We start from the raw sequence: 14,016 nt of genomic DNA on the forward strand, positions 1-14,016 counted from the left end.
CCTCACTCCCCCCCCCTTTGGACTTGTTTTCTTTCTTTGTGGGTGGCAGAACAACTGGAAGAAGCAATGCTTCATTTCATCACCCCCACCAATATCGTCACTACTTGTTTTCTGGTTTGCCTTGGAAGAAATAAGTCCTGCCCTCCAGCTGTCCGATAACAAATTTCTGATAGATTTCTGCTGCCTGTGAGAGATTTCCGGCCCCTGAAGAGACTCTGAAACTCTGAATTCCTAACTGATTTGCTTTCGTGTCATCGGGTTAAGGTTGTGTTCTTGTTTTAACATATTAATGATATATTGGGGCGGTTTTGGGGACTGGATATGGCTTACAGAATTTTGAAATATTAACCAGTTTATAAATGCTTTTGAGTGATATAATACAAATGAATGAATAGCTGGCCTTAAAGTGTCTGGTCATAAATGAAGGAATGAAGGAATGAAGGCAATGGGAAAGCTCTGAATTATAATCCATCAAGAAGCTCAGTGGGACTGAATTGGCCTAATGCATATTTATATTTATATTTATATTTATATTTATATTTATATTTATATTTATATTTATATTTATATTTATATTTATATTTATATTTATATTTATACCCTGCCTTTTTTCCTGGTGGAACTCAAGGTGGCTTACAGATAAAGAAGAGAAAACAATTATTTTTAAAAAAACACTGATAGTATTAAAACTCTCCCTCTCTCTAAAAAAATGTCTTAATTGGCCTAGCAATGCTGGGATCTCTGTGTTATCAACAAACAACATTTTCTGAATAGTCACTATTAATTACTTAATTATTACTTTCCACCTTTCATTTCCACCTGCCCTCCCTGCTTACACTTCCGCCTCCACCTGGCAAATTGCTTGTTGCAGAGACCAGTCCGTCAGGATCTGGTGCAACTCCACACCTCCCTCTGTTCCCGTCGGCTCTGAATGCCTCTTCTGCGCTTCTCCCAAAGAGCGGCAGGCACCTCCCTGATAAAGCCATGCCATTAAAAATAAAACAAAAACCATTAAAAACCATTAAAAAACAATTAAAAGGTCTCAAGCAACCACTGACTTTTGTTAGTCTTTGAGGTGCCACAAGAGTCTTCGTTGGTTCTGCTGCAATTTCAAGGTTGTAGCCAACTAAGTTCTACTTGTGAGTAGGCCCAGTAAGCCTGGTTAGCCAGGTCCATTCATTTCTATGGAGCTGCTATGGCAGAGGTGGGAGACAACTTTCTCCTGCAGAGGCAGGACCCTTTGGCTCTCAGGTGTTGCCCAATTAAATGTCCCCTCAGCCCCCAGGAAGGGTGACCAGGAGGGAGGCTGGAAACTGTAGTTCAGCAGCACCTGGAATGCTACAGGTTCCCACACCTGTGAGAATGTCGATCCCATTAGCAGAAATGTTATAAAGAATTAAGTAAAAATAGATTGTTAATGGGCCAAAGTGTAAAATTTAAGGTCAGATTGTGTTAAGATATATTATAGAACAAAAATTGAGAAAGATGGAAAGGATTTGCTGAAATAGCTAATTGAACTAGAATACAAAAAAGGGAGGTGTGAGGAGGTCGAGGAAACAAGTAAAAGAAAGATTAAGATATGGAAATACTGGATGTGTTTTTAAATGTTTTTGTTTTTAAAAGTTTTTGTTTTTCTTATTGTTTTGTTGTATTGTTTTTTATTGTGCTTTTTATTTTTGAAGTATTGTAATTTTTTATTTTTTTTATTTTTTCTGTAACTGTTAAATTTTTAATAAATATCATTTAAAAAAAAGAGAGAGAATGTCGATCCCGAGGGAAAGAAATGCCCTCTGGCAGAGAACAAAAACCCACAGCAAGCAATTCAAAAATCTGTTTGACCGACACCTTTCCACATTTGACGTCTCTTTCAGTCCGCATTCAATGCTTCTTTTTCATATTACAAACATTCAAAAGCTAAGCAACAACATGCTTCAAAAGGAGAGAGAGAGAAATACTGTCCTTTTCTAAGGAAGAGGAAAGTGAGGCGCAGCGGAGGAGGAAAGGGCGAGGTGCCTGGGCTCTTCCTTCCTCGCTAGCAAATAATCAGAATTCAGCAGCACAGCAGAGAGGCAGGAAGGGGACATTTTCACATGGTTTTCATCAGTCTGCTCCAACAGAGCGCGGCTGGCAACACCTCACATTCATGGCTTGAGTCAGACCAGGGGACCAAGGAAGGGAATCCTCAGAGATTACAGTATTTGCAGGGAAAGCAAATCTGAGCTTGCCAGAAACCGCAGGAGGGGAGAGGGCTGCTCTGTGCTCACCACGTTCTGCTTTCAGGTTCCCCACAGGCACCCAGTTGGCCACTGTGAGGAGAGGATGCTGGGCTGGATGGGTCCCCTTTGGCCTGATCCAGAGGGCTCTTTCTATGTCCTTACGACCCTCAGTCCCTTCCAGCCCTGCAAGAGCTTGTCTGTGACACCCACAGAAAATGGCAGCCAGGCAGGGAGAAGAGGCCTGGGGCAGAGGGAGGGGGCAGGTGGGACTTCTGGTCCTAAACCTGCCCATTTATCTTTGGACAGTGACACATTTACACCAGCCCCCTGCTGTGCTTGTTCTCCTCCACAACCTTTTAATGAGGCCATTAATATTTGTCTGATTGGCCCAACTTCCCTTTTCTCATGGGCTGGCGTGAGAAAAACTGTGGATCAGGCCAGCAAAGGTGTGTCCAGGGGCCCTGAGACCACGGGAGCTTCTGTCCAGCAGGTCACCCTGTTAGTTGGCCAAGAACAAAAGCCCGCCGTGGGGTGCTCCACTGGTGGTCTCCTCTCTCTCTTCCAGATGGAGCAGCGTGCCAGACTTGGGCTGCTTCTCAGGGTCTTCAGTGGACAATCACAGCACAAAAGCCTTCCTTCTCTGCCGCTCCATCGAGGTTCAGTCAGAGAGGGTGAAGTGTGTGCCAGGCGGTGAGGGGGGCAGTGAGGACGGGTTTTTCCTTGCAGGGAAAGGGGGTGTTTCTGCTGCAGCAGGAAAGGACGGAGCCAGCCGGGTTTCCTCTTTGGAGAGAAGAGGCTCTGCTCTCCCAGGGCTGCTGCTGCTTCTGTGGAAAGTGCGGAAATGGCTGCCTTGGCACCAGGAGTCTGACTCCACAGCCCCCTTCCTTACACTGGGAGGGGGGGCATGCTCTCTGGCCCATGCAGAGCCCAGACTCCCTGCCTCCTTCTGGCGGGGGGGGGGGGTGAGACAGTTGATCGGGGGGGGGGGGGAATCCTGGGGTGTGGATTTACTCCACTGCCCAGCTGGCTGGGGTGCCACTCCCCGTGGGTCCCTCCAGTCAGCAAAAGGAGGAATCTCCAGCCAGGTTAGAGAAGCAAAACAGCAGTCGGTAGACCTGATCAAGGTTCAAACACAAGACAAGTAGGAACCCCCAGCATGGGGTGGCACGGACTTTTAAGACTTCCTCCCCTTTCCCCGTAATACATTTCCAACAGCAGCATCGATATGTCACAAATATGTCACAATGTGGGAGTGTTTGGCATGAAGGAACATGAAACTGTCACCCACCCCTGCCAATCACCCCAGTTCCTGACGCCTTTTAACTAGGCTCTTCCCCAAAGAACAATGGCAGTGTTTACACATCCCCTGCACTTCTCCCTTGAAAGCATCAGGATTGAATCCACCATCCTGATGGGTTTCCGTCTGGGGTATGGGCTGCCCTTGACTGCCTCCTGCCTCCCATTGTGTGGCTAAGGTCACACCTTCTGGAGGGGAAGGAGAATGTGACCTTACGCTTAAGGGATTAGGGAGGCAGGTGACACCTGGTCTCCCCTCTTCCAGAGGAACCAAGGAAATCGGTCAAACCGTTGAATTCTGGAGATTATTTGTGAAGTTTCTACAGTTCTCCATCTTGGATAGTCAGAGGAAACAGTACTTGGTACCTGCTGATTGCTACAATTTTATAGACGGCTTTTCTGAGCCTCTTTGCTGTTGCGTATCTATGGTGCCTGTGTCAATGGTCATTGTCCGGGTCTTAGTTGAGGCTGTGGTGGGGACTTGGGTTTTTGGGGGAGCCGTTTAACTCCCCCCCCCCCCCGTTTTAACACTGGAAAGGCCTCCTAGCTGAGCAGAGAGCTGGAATTGGGGGTGGGGAAAAGCTCTTGCAAGCCGGGATAGAGCCAGGAGAGCCTTTGTGGGCAGCGTGGGTGGAGGGGAAGCGCCACCAGCCATGCGCCATGTGTGCATGGAGCCAGGCCAGGCGTGTGACAAGGAGGCCTCCCCGGTCTTCCTCAGCACCAGCGCAGCCGGCCAAGCAGTGAGCTAAATATAGCCTGGCCCCAGAGGGAGAGTGAGAGCCAGAGTAGGGCAGGCAGGAGCAGGCAGGGAGCAGCCTCTGTCGCCAGCCCACATCAGGCAGAACACATCAGATGGGGAAAGGGGTCTGCCCCCCCACCAGGCAGACACCCCCCCTCCTTCCCCTGGCCTTCCTTTGGCCTCCCTCAGCATCTGGCTGCCCACAGAGGAGCCTGCCCTGGTGGTTTTCCTTTAGCACCAGGCTGGGCCAGATCCTGCACCTAGAGGGTCTTCCCTGGGCTCCTGAGGACAGGGTCTGGTCCTTGGTCGAGGGGACCCTTGGAGTCTCTTTCAGCTCTGCGGTTCTATGAACTGTGGGGCTTCCTGCAAACAGAGAGGAAGTCCAGAGAGCGACAATGTCTTAGTCCTGCTGGAGCTACATGCCAAAAGGTTCCTTTGCCAGAGAGTGACGGAGGGAGTGTGATAGGAATTTTATGGTCTTAGATGTATGGTAATGTTCATAAGTGTACCAACCAAGCACATACATAGATCAGCACAGGAAGGCCAACCTGGAACCATTTTGATTCCTAAACTGACCAAATCTTTTCTCTGCAAGGTCAAAATGGAAAAGCCTCCCCATTGTCTTTTCCTTCACAAATCCTGTCTTAAGGGTATGTCTGTGTATGAATAGGCTGTGAGCCTGTGACCTGGCCCAGGAACTAAGTATTTATCATTACAAAAGACTGGCCAGGCTACCCAGGAAATCCAATCAAGTAACCTGCCAGACAGGAGATAAACAACAACAGGACAAAAACAACATTAAAATTTCTGTTTTAGACCGCCTTTTCTGTGATGTAGGTGTGATGTATCTGAGGGGTGGTCTTAGGTTACACCCCTTCTGTGATGTATGCATGATGTTTCTGGGGGTGGTCTTGATCTACAGGGTGGCAATTTCAAAAGTCTTTATAAGGCCTTGCACACCATTTTTCTGGGTCCCTCCTCTCTCCTGCAAGTGAGGGGAGCACCCTGTTGCAACAGTTCTATAAAGGCCAAGCCTACAGGCTGCTGTTTTGCTCCAAGTAATCCTGGTTGGTGTCTTTGTTTTTGTCCAAGGGAGCCCTCGGATTTTTCCAGTAACAGGAGCAAAGGAACAGAGCAAAGGTCTGCACCTTGGGGCCCTGCTGCTCCCTGACTGTCCCAAGCAGGAAGGGCCTCCTCCTCCTCAGCCACTTCCCCAGGATGCTGAGGTCCCCCCCCCACTAGCAGCAACTGCATCAGGCATGGGGGGGGCAGCAACGGGAGAGAGGGATGGCTGCAGGAGGGGTGATGTGCTCAGGTGCGGGGGGGGGGGGGGCTTGTTCCTGTGGCCACCAAGGTGCCGTATCCGTAGCTCCTGGGCCCCTTCAGAAGGGAAGGATGGCCAGCCATAGGGAGTTTCCTGGCTAAGGCAGGATGGTGTGGGGCTGTGAGCAGCCCTGGCCTGGCTAGCAGCCCCTGCCCTTATGCTCCCTGCAGGGGCTGAATGGCTGGTCTGCCCCAGTGGCGTAGCGTGGGTTGTCAGCACCTGGGGCAAGGCAAGTAATTTGCGCCCCTTAACCTGTGGATTTGCACCCCCTAACCCGTGGATTTGCGCCCCCTAACATGTGGATTTGCCCTAACCCCAGATGTTGCGCCCGGTGCGGCCGGCCCCCCCTGCACCCCCCCACGCTACGCCACTGGTCTGCCCAGGCTTCATCCTGCCCCCCCCGCCAGACATTTCACATCCCCCCCTGCTTGAGTGATGTGCGCCAGGAGGCAGCAAGGTGTGCAGAGTTCCCTGCTTGTGCTCACTGGCGACACACACGCATGCTCTGCTGCGCAAGATGGATCTGTGGGTGTCAGAGGTGCAGCCAGAGAGAAGAATGGGCAAATCCATCCGCCGGCAGGAGAGAGATGGAGCTGCTGGTGCAATGAAGTCCAACCCATCATGGAGAATATGTTCTGACTCTGACTCTCCCTCTGCCGCCTCCCCAAGCGCTTCCTCAGCCTTCATGTGACACTTTTCTTTTGCAATGCCTCGCAGGCGGTTGGGGCTGGCTGCGGCTTCCCTGCTTCCTCTGGCTGCTTTCGACCAGGCCTTTCCTGTCTGCTGGCTGATGGGATGAAGGCTGGGGAGGCTGCCCTCTTGCATTGGCAATGGGGGCGCAGGATGCTGGTCTAGCAAGAAATCTGTGGAGCCCAGCCTGCCCTGCTCAGGCCTGTGCAGAGCTTGTCTGAGGGCCAGGGAGGGAGTGCCCAGTCGGCCGGGAGGCACTGGGCATTCTTGGCATGACAGCGAAAGTCCAGTAGGGCCCTGGCAGGGCTCCCTGGCCAGCTTAGCCTTCCAGGATCCCCGGCTGCAGCCCCCTCTGGACACAGGGAGAGCAGCTGGCTGGTGAGGAGTTGGTTTCCTACCAGCATAAAGGCCATCAGAAGACCCCAGGAAGACCCCTATGATCCCAGATCACCACCACAGCAAGAGCTTTCCCTCCAAAGGGAAATGTAAGAAGAGCCTGCTGGATCCGGCCAATGGCCCATCTAGGCCAGCATCCTGTTCTCACAGGGAACAACCTGAAAGAGGAGCAACACTCCTCTCCTGTGGTTTCCAAACATTGGATTCAGAAGCCTGGCTGCCACCGACTGCTGCCTCCTCCACAAATGTGTCTAAGCCTCTTTTAAATCCACCCAAGTTGTCGGATGTCTCCACCTCACTCTGAGCACAATGCAAGCATGCTCAGCCTTGCCTCTTCCACAGCGGCAGAGCATTGCACACGGCCACCAGAGCAGCCTTTGGACCCTAGAGAGAATAAATGTGCGCTACACAGCCCTTTGTCCTATGGCCTTGCATTGCCAGTGACATAGAACCACATAATTGTAGAGTTGGAAGGGGAATCGAACCTGCAACCTTGGCGTTATCAGCACCACGCTCTAACCAGGGCAGAACAGAAGAGTCCTGCAGCTGGATCAGGCCAAAGGGGCCCCATCTAATCCAGCACCATCTCTTCACCATGCCTTACCCGATGCCGCCATGGGAAGTGCAGAAGGCCTGAGCAAAGCAGCAGCGACAGCCCCCTCCCCTCCTGGGGTCTCCAGAAGTTGGGACTCAGAAGCATCTCTGCCGCTGCTGCTGCTGCTGCTGCTTCTTCTTCTTGAATCATAGAATCATAGAATCATAGAGTTGGAAGAGACCACAGGGGCCATCGAGTCCAACCCCCTGCCAAGCAGGAAACACCATCAGAGCACTCCTGACATATGGTTGTCAAGCCTCTGCTTAAAGACCTCCAAAGAAGGAGACTCCACCACACTCCTTGGCAGCAAATTCCACTGTCGAACAGCTCTTACTGTCAGGAAGTTCTTCCTAATGTTTAGGTGGAATCTTCTTTCTTGTAGTTTGGATCCATTGCTCCGTGTCCGCTTCTCTGGAGCAGCAGAAAACAGCCTTTCTCCCTCCTCTATGTGACATCCTTTTATATATTTGTACATGGCTATCATATCACCCCGTAACCTCCTCTTCTCCAGGCTAAACATGCCCAGCTCCCTTAGCCGTTCCTCATAAGGCATCGTTTCCAGGCCTTTGACCATTTTGGTTGCCCTCCTCTGGACACGTTCGAGTTTGTCAGTGTCCTTCTTGAACTGTGGTGCCCAGAACTGGACACAGTACTCCAGGTGAGGTCTGACCAGAGCAGAATACAGTGGCACTATTACTTCCCTTGATCTAGATGCTATACTCCTATTGATGAGGCCCAGAATTGCATTGGCTTTTTTAGCTGCCGCGTCACACTGTTGGCTCATGTCAAGTTTGTGGTCAACCAAGACTCCTAGATCCTTTTCACATGTACTGCTCTCAAGCCAGGTGTCCCCCATCTTGTATTTGTGCCTCTCATTTTTTTTGCCCAAGTGCAATACTTTACATTTCTCCCTGTTAAAATTCATCTTGTTTGTTTTGGCCCAGTTCTCTAATCTGTCAAGGTCGTTTTGAAGTGTGATCCTGTCCTCTGGGGTGTTAGTCACCCCTCCCAGTTTGGTGTCATCTGCAAATTTGATCAGGATGCCCTTGAGTCCATCATCCAAGTCGTTGATAAAGATGTTGAATAAGACCGGGCCCAAGACAGAACCCTGTGGCACCCCACTAGTCACTCTTCTCCAGGATGAAGAGGAACCATTGATGAGCACCCTTTGGGTTCGGTCAGTCAGCCAGTTACAAATCCACTGAGTGGTAGCATAGTCAAGACCGCATTTTACCAGCTTCTTTACAAGAATATCATGGGGCACCTTGTCAAATGCCTTGCTGAAATCAAGGTAGACTACATCCACTGTGTTCCCTTCATCTACCAGGCTTGTAATTCTGTCAAAAAACGAGATCAGGTTAGTCTGACATGACTTATTTTTCAGAAATCCATGCTGACTATTGGTGATCACAGCATTCCTTTCTAGGTGCTCACAGACTGTTTGCTTAATGATCTGCTCCAGAATCTTCCCTGGTATTGATGTCAGACTGACTGGGCGGTAATTATTTGGGTCCTCTCTTTTCCCCTTTTTGAAAATAGGGACAACATTTGCCCTCCTCCAGTCTGCGGGGACTTCGCCTGTTCTCCAGGAATTCTCAAAGATGACTGCCAGTGGTTCTGAAATCACATCTGCCAGTTCTTTTAATACTCTTGGATGCAGTTCATCTGGCCCTGGAGACTTGAATACATCTAGACTAGCCAAGTATTCTTGTACTATCTCCTTAGTTATTCTGGGTTGTGTTTCCTCTGCTGAATCATTTGCTCCAAATTCTTCAGGTCGGGCATTGTTTTCTTTATCGGAGAAGACTGAGGCAAAGAAGGCATTGAGGAGTTCAGCCCTTTCTGTGTCCCCTGTTTGCATTTCACCATCTTCTCCTCTGAGTGACCCCACGGTTTCTTTGTTCTTCCTTTTGCTACGAACATACCCATAAAAGCCTTTTTTGTTGCTTTTAACCTCTCTAGCAAGCCTGAGTTCATTTTGTGCTTTAGCTTTTCTGACTTTGTGTCTACACGTGCTGGCTATTTGTTTGAATTCCTCTTTGGTGGTTTCCCCCCTTTTCCATTTTTTGTACACATCCTTTTTTAATCTTAACTCAGTTAAAAGTTCTTTAGATAGCCACCCTGGCTTCTTTAGGCACCTTCCATGTTTCCGTCTCATTGGTATTGCCTGAAGTTGTGCTTTTACTATCTCCCTCTTAACAAACTCCCAGCCATCTTGAACTCCCTTTCCTTTTAGTATTACTGTCCATGGGATCTCACCCAGCACTTCCCTAAGCTTTATGAAGTCGGCTTTCTTAAAGTCGAGAAATTGAGTCCTAGTATGCTTGGCTGCTCCTTTCCGCTGTATAGTAAACTTCAGAAGAGCATGATCACTCGCGCCTAATGATCCTTCCACTTCTACCCCACTAACCAGGTCATCAACATTGGTTAGGACCAGATCTAAAATGGCTGTTCCTCTTGTTGCTTCTCCCACTTTCTGGACAATGAAGTTGTCTGCAAGGGCAGTGAGGAATCTGTTTGACCTTATGCTCTTGGCTGAGTTTGACATCCAACAAATATCCGGGTAATTGAAGTCCCCCATTACTACTATCTCCCTTCCTTTTGCATGCTTGGCCATCTGTTCCAGGAAGGCATCATCTATGTCCTCCGTTTGGCTTGGGGATCTATAGTAAACTCCCACAATGAGGTCACTGTTATTCTTCTCTCCCTTAATTTTGACCCAAATGCTCTCACTTTGGCTTTGAGGTTCTAAATCTTGGATCTCTTCACAGGTATACACATCCCTGACATATAACGCCACTCCTCCTCCTTTCTTGTCTGGTCTGTTTCTTTGAAATAGATTGTATCCCTCCATTATTACATTCCAATCGTGGGATTTATCCCACCAGGTTTCAGTGATTCCTATTATGTCATATTTAGTTTGCTGTACCAGGAGCTCAAGCTCATCTTGTTTATTTCCCATGCTTTGCGCATTAGTGTACAGACATTGAAGTCCATTAATCATTCCCCCGTGTCTCTTATTTAAGGATTTTTTCCTCCCACCACTAGGTCTGCATGCTCTTTGCTCCATTCGGTCTATGACATTTGGATGATCATCTTCATCAATTGATAGACTCCTACCTTCAGGAGCACTGTCTCCCTCCCCCACATTAGTCAGTTTAAAGCCCTCCTGATGAGGTTTCTGAGATTTTTTGCAAAAACATTCCTCCCAACCGTTGTGAGGTGCAGCCCATCGCTTGCCAGAAGTCCATCTTCAAGAAACTGCAGTCCGTGATCTAAGAATCCAAACCGTTCCTGTTTACACCATTTGCGAAGCCAGTTGTTCACTTCCACTATTTTTCCCTCTCTCCCTGGGCCACGTCGTTCAACTGGGAGGACAGATGAGATGACAATCTGTGCATTTAATTGCTTCAATTTCCTGCCCAGAGCCTCGTAATCTCTTTTGATCTTCTGGAGGCTATTGCTTGCAGTGTCATTGGTTCCCACATGAACCAAGAGGAAGGGGTATTTGTCAGTGGGTTTTATGATTCTTTGCAGTCGTTCAGTTACATCTTGGATCTTAGCCCCGGGGAGACAGCACACTTCCCGAGACATCTTGTCAGGCCCACAGATCACTGCTTCTGTTCCCCTCAGTAGGGAATCCCCTATCACCACCACACGCCTCCTCTTAGGTCTGGTCGGGGTTCTTCTGTGAGCTGTCCGTTCCAAGGTCGCCTGGACATTCCCTGAGGACTGCCTTTGCTGCTCATCTTCATATACCTGATCGACTGTAATGAGGGAGAGATCCTCAAATGGAGTCTGCTCTTCGTCTTCCATGGTAGGGGAAAGGACCTCAAAGCGATTGCGTATTTCTAAACAATCAGAGCGAACCCTGGGCCTCCTACTTCTTTGAGTCACGTTTCTCCATATATCTGGCTCCTGTGTTGGTGAACTAGCCACCTTCTCAGGGGAGTCCCCTGTCTCTTCCTTGGTGGAAACGGTGTGCTCTGTTGCTTCCAAGAAGAGTTCCAGGTCTCTAATTCTTTGGAGCGTAGCTACACGTTCCTCCAGTTCTTCTTCTTCTTCTTCTTCTTCTTCTTCTTCTTCTTCTTCTTCTTCTTCTTCTTCTTCTTCTTCTTCTGCGATCCCTCGTAGCCGAGTAAGATTGTCTCCCATAAACACGGTTTTAACAGTGAGTCCGTAAGTGACTGTGGAGGCCAATTCTGGATCCACACGTCCTTCCACAGTGGGGACATTGGTTTCTGGGCAGGAGTTGATCCCGGTGAGGGTTTGCCAAGCGTGCCTTCCTCTTAGCACATGTCTCCCTTGCGTCCTGAGTTCAAGTGTCTTCAAAGCCCAGGACACCTTTGGTAAAGGCTGTTCTCCAACTGGAGCGCTTGCATGTCAGTGTTTCCCAATTGTCAGTGTTTATACTTCATTTTTAAAGATTTGCCTTGAGAGAGTCTTTAAACCTCTTTTGTTTTCCACCAGTATTTTGCTTTCCAATCTTGAGTTGGGAATAGAGTAGCTGCTTTGGAAGATGATAATCAGGCATCCAAACAACAAGACCAGTCCAACGAAGTTGATGTTGAAGAATCATTGCTATGACACGGGTGATCTTTGCTTCATGGCCATCCTGGCTAGGAGCCCTCAGTAGCTGGTTGGTCGCTGCTGGCAGCCTGTGAGGAGAATACTGAGCAAGACATACTTCCTGTGTTCCTCTTGTTGTTGTTGTTTAGTCATTTAGTCGTGTCCGCCTCTTCATGACCCCCTGGACCAGAGCACGCCAGGCACCCCTCTGTCCTCCACTACTTCCCGCAGCTTGGTCAAACTCATGCTGGTGCTTGAACCTAATTTCTCTCTCTCTCTCCCCCTCCCCCCCCCCTCTCTCTCTCTCTCTCTCTCTTTCACCAACTTTTTATTGCTTGAATATAAAATTGATTCCATCATGATAACAGAAGTTATTGCAACTAGCATACAAGTTTAGAGAGGTACATTGCAAGACGTTTGACCACAGCAGCGGTATTACTAGTTCTAAGTTGGCACATTTAACACAAAGTTTCTGTACAGATTCCAGGTCCCTCTCCTTCACTTCCATTTTCACCAGACCCACAACAGATTGTAGGTCACAAAGTTAGAGAAATGAACAGACGTTCTGTGGCCTCAATGGATTTGTACTTGAAGAAGCTCCTGTTCGTAGGGGATCGTGATGTGTGTTCTGCAGGCAAAACTGCTTCAAGTCAGCTGCAGCTTGTGAAACCTTCATGCGTCTCACTCTGGCCTCCAGGCGCAGCTGCTGCACCACCTTCTTCATGGCCGCCATGTTGGAGGAGCCGGACATGGTTCCCTCGCTCCAGGATCCTGCTTGCTTTATGGGACAGCTGAACCAAAGAGGCGCCTTGCAACTCTCCCAACCGTTGAACCTAGTTTCTGACGGGGCGAGGACTGGGAAGATCAAGTCGTGCTGAACCGTCCTCTCAGTTCATTTCCAAATATAAAGTGTAATTGGGAACGCGGAGCTGCAACCAATAACATTGACATGCTGCTCAGTGAGGGTCCCCTTTCCAGGACTTAAAGTCTCCTGAAGTGCTCAAATGAGTTCACAGCGCTCCAGGCACACCCACCCTCCCCTGTCCTGGGCAGGGGTGCAAACTGCCCCTCCTGCCCCCCATGCCAGTCGCACCTCTGCCATGGGGCGGCTGCTGCTGCTGCTCTGCCGTGCAGAGAAATTAATTCATCGGGGCTTCCTGACCTCGTTGTGTTTGGCCCCCTGCCTGGGCTGGAGAAACCCAGATCGAAATTCAATTTTTAGAGGACAGGAACCAGCAGGTATCCCACTAATTTTTGAAGCCAGCTTTTTTGCTGGGGAGGGGGTGGAGAGAGGGGGGGGAAAGAGGCGACTCATTATCAGCCCCACCAGGAAGCTTTCTGAAGAAGGCTCCTCTCTGGACCGGGAAGAATCCACGGCTACTAGAGGGGACTTTGTTTTTCTGCAGCATTACAGACTCTTAATTGATAATAAGTGATAAATACTAACTGCCACACAGCTTTAAGAAGGTAATGGACAACGAAGCCAAATGCAGTTGTGTAAAAGCATCAGAAACTGAGGTCCATGCACAGCCCCTGCCCCAGAATGACTCAGGCCCCAAACACCCTACGGCTGCCTCCTTCCCTACAGGCCCCCTTGGGTGCAAGACTGGCAGGGGGACCTCCTGGCAATCCCTCCACCCTCAGAGGTCCAAGAGGGGGTGGCCCAGGGGGAGAGCCTGCTGCTGGGCTCTGATGCGCCGTTGCAGGCACAAGCCCAGTTGTGAGACTTTTAGAAGAGTTTGGATTTGATATCCCGCCTTTCACTCCCTTTAAGGAGTCTCAAAGCGGCTAACATTCTCCTTTCCCTTCCTCCCCCCCAACAAACACTCTGTGAGGTGAGTGGGGCTGAGAGGCTTCAGAGAAGTGTGACTGGCCCAAGGTCACCCAGCAGCTGCGTGTGGAGGAGCGGGGAATCGAACCCGGTTCCCCAGATTAGGAGTCCACCGCTCTTAACCACTACACCCCACTGGCTCTCCGTGATGGTTTTAGTGATGGTTTGGAGTGGCTCCGTTTATCTACAGCCACGCAGCCTGTCTCTGTGTGTCTTTGTGTTCCAGAAGCCTCCTTTGCTTTGCGATTGCACAAGAGGAAGTTGGGCAAAAGGCGAGGATTAAATGGCGTGAGAACTCCGGCCGAGTCTGGAGACTGGGAAGTCCAGAGATAAATGTGTCAGCAGCAGCAAGCAAAAGGC

The 14,016-nt window shown here is 49.6% G+C and overlaps 1 pseudogene; it reads right to left on the minus strand.

Moving 5' to 3' along the window:
• Positions 1 to 12,369: 12,369 nt before the first annotated feature.
• LOC144328109 (guanine nucleotide-binding protein G(I)/G(S)/G(O) subunit gamma-5 pseudogene) lies at positions 12,370 to 12,748 on the minus strand (annotated as a pseudogene).
• Between the last annotated feature and the right edge of the window lie 1,268 nt (positions 12,749 to 14,016).

The sequence above is a fragment of the Podarcis muralis genome, chromosome 6 (assembly GCF_964188315.1).
Source record: "Podarcis muralis chromosome 6, rPodMur119.hap1.1, whole genome shotgun sequence".
NCBI lineage: Eukaryota > Metazoa > Chordata > Lepidosauria > Squamata > Lacertidae > Podarcis > Podarcis muralis.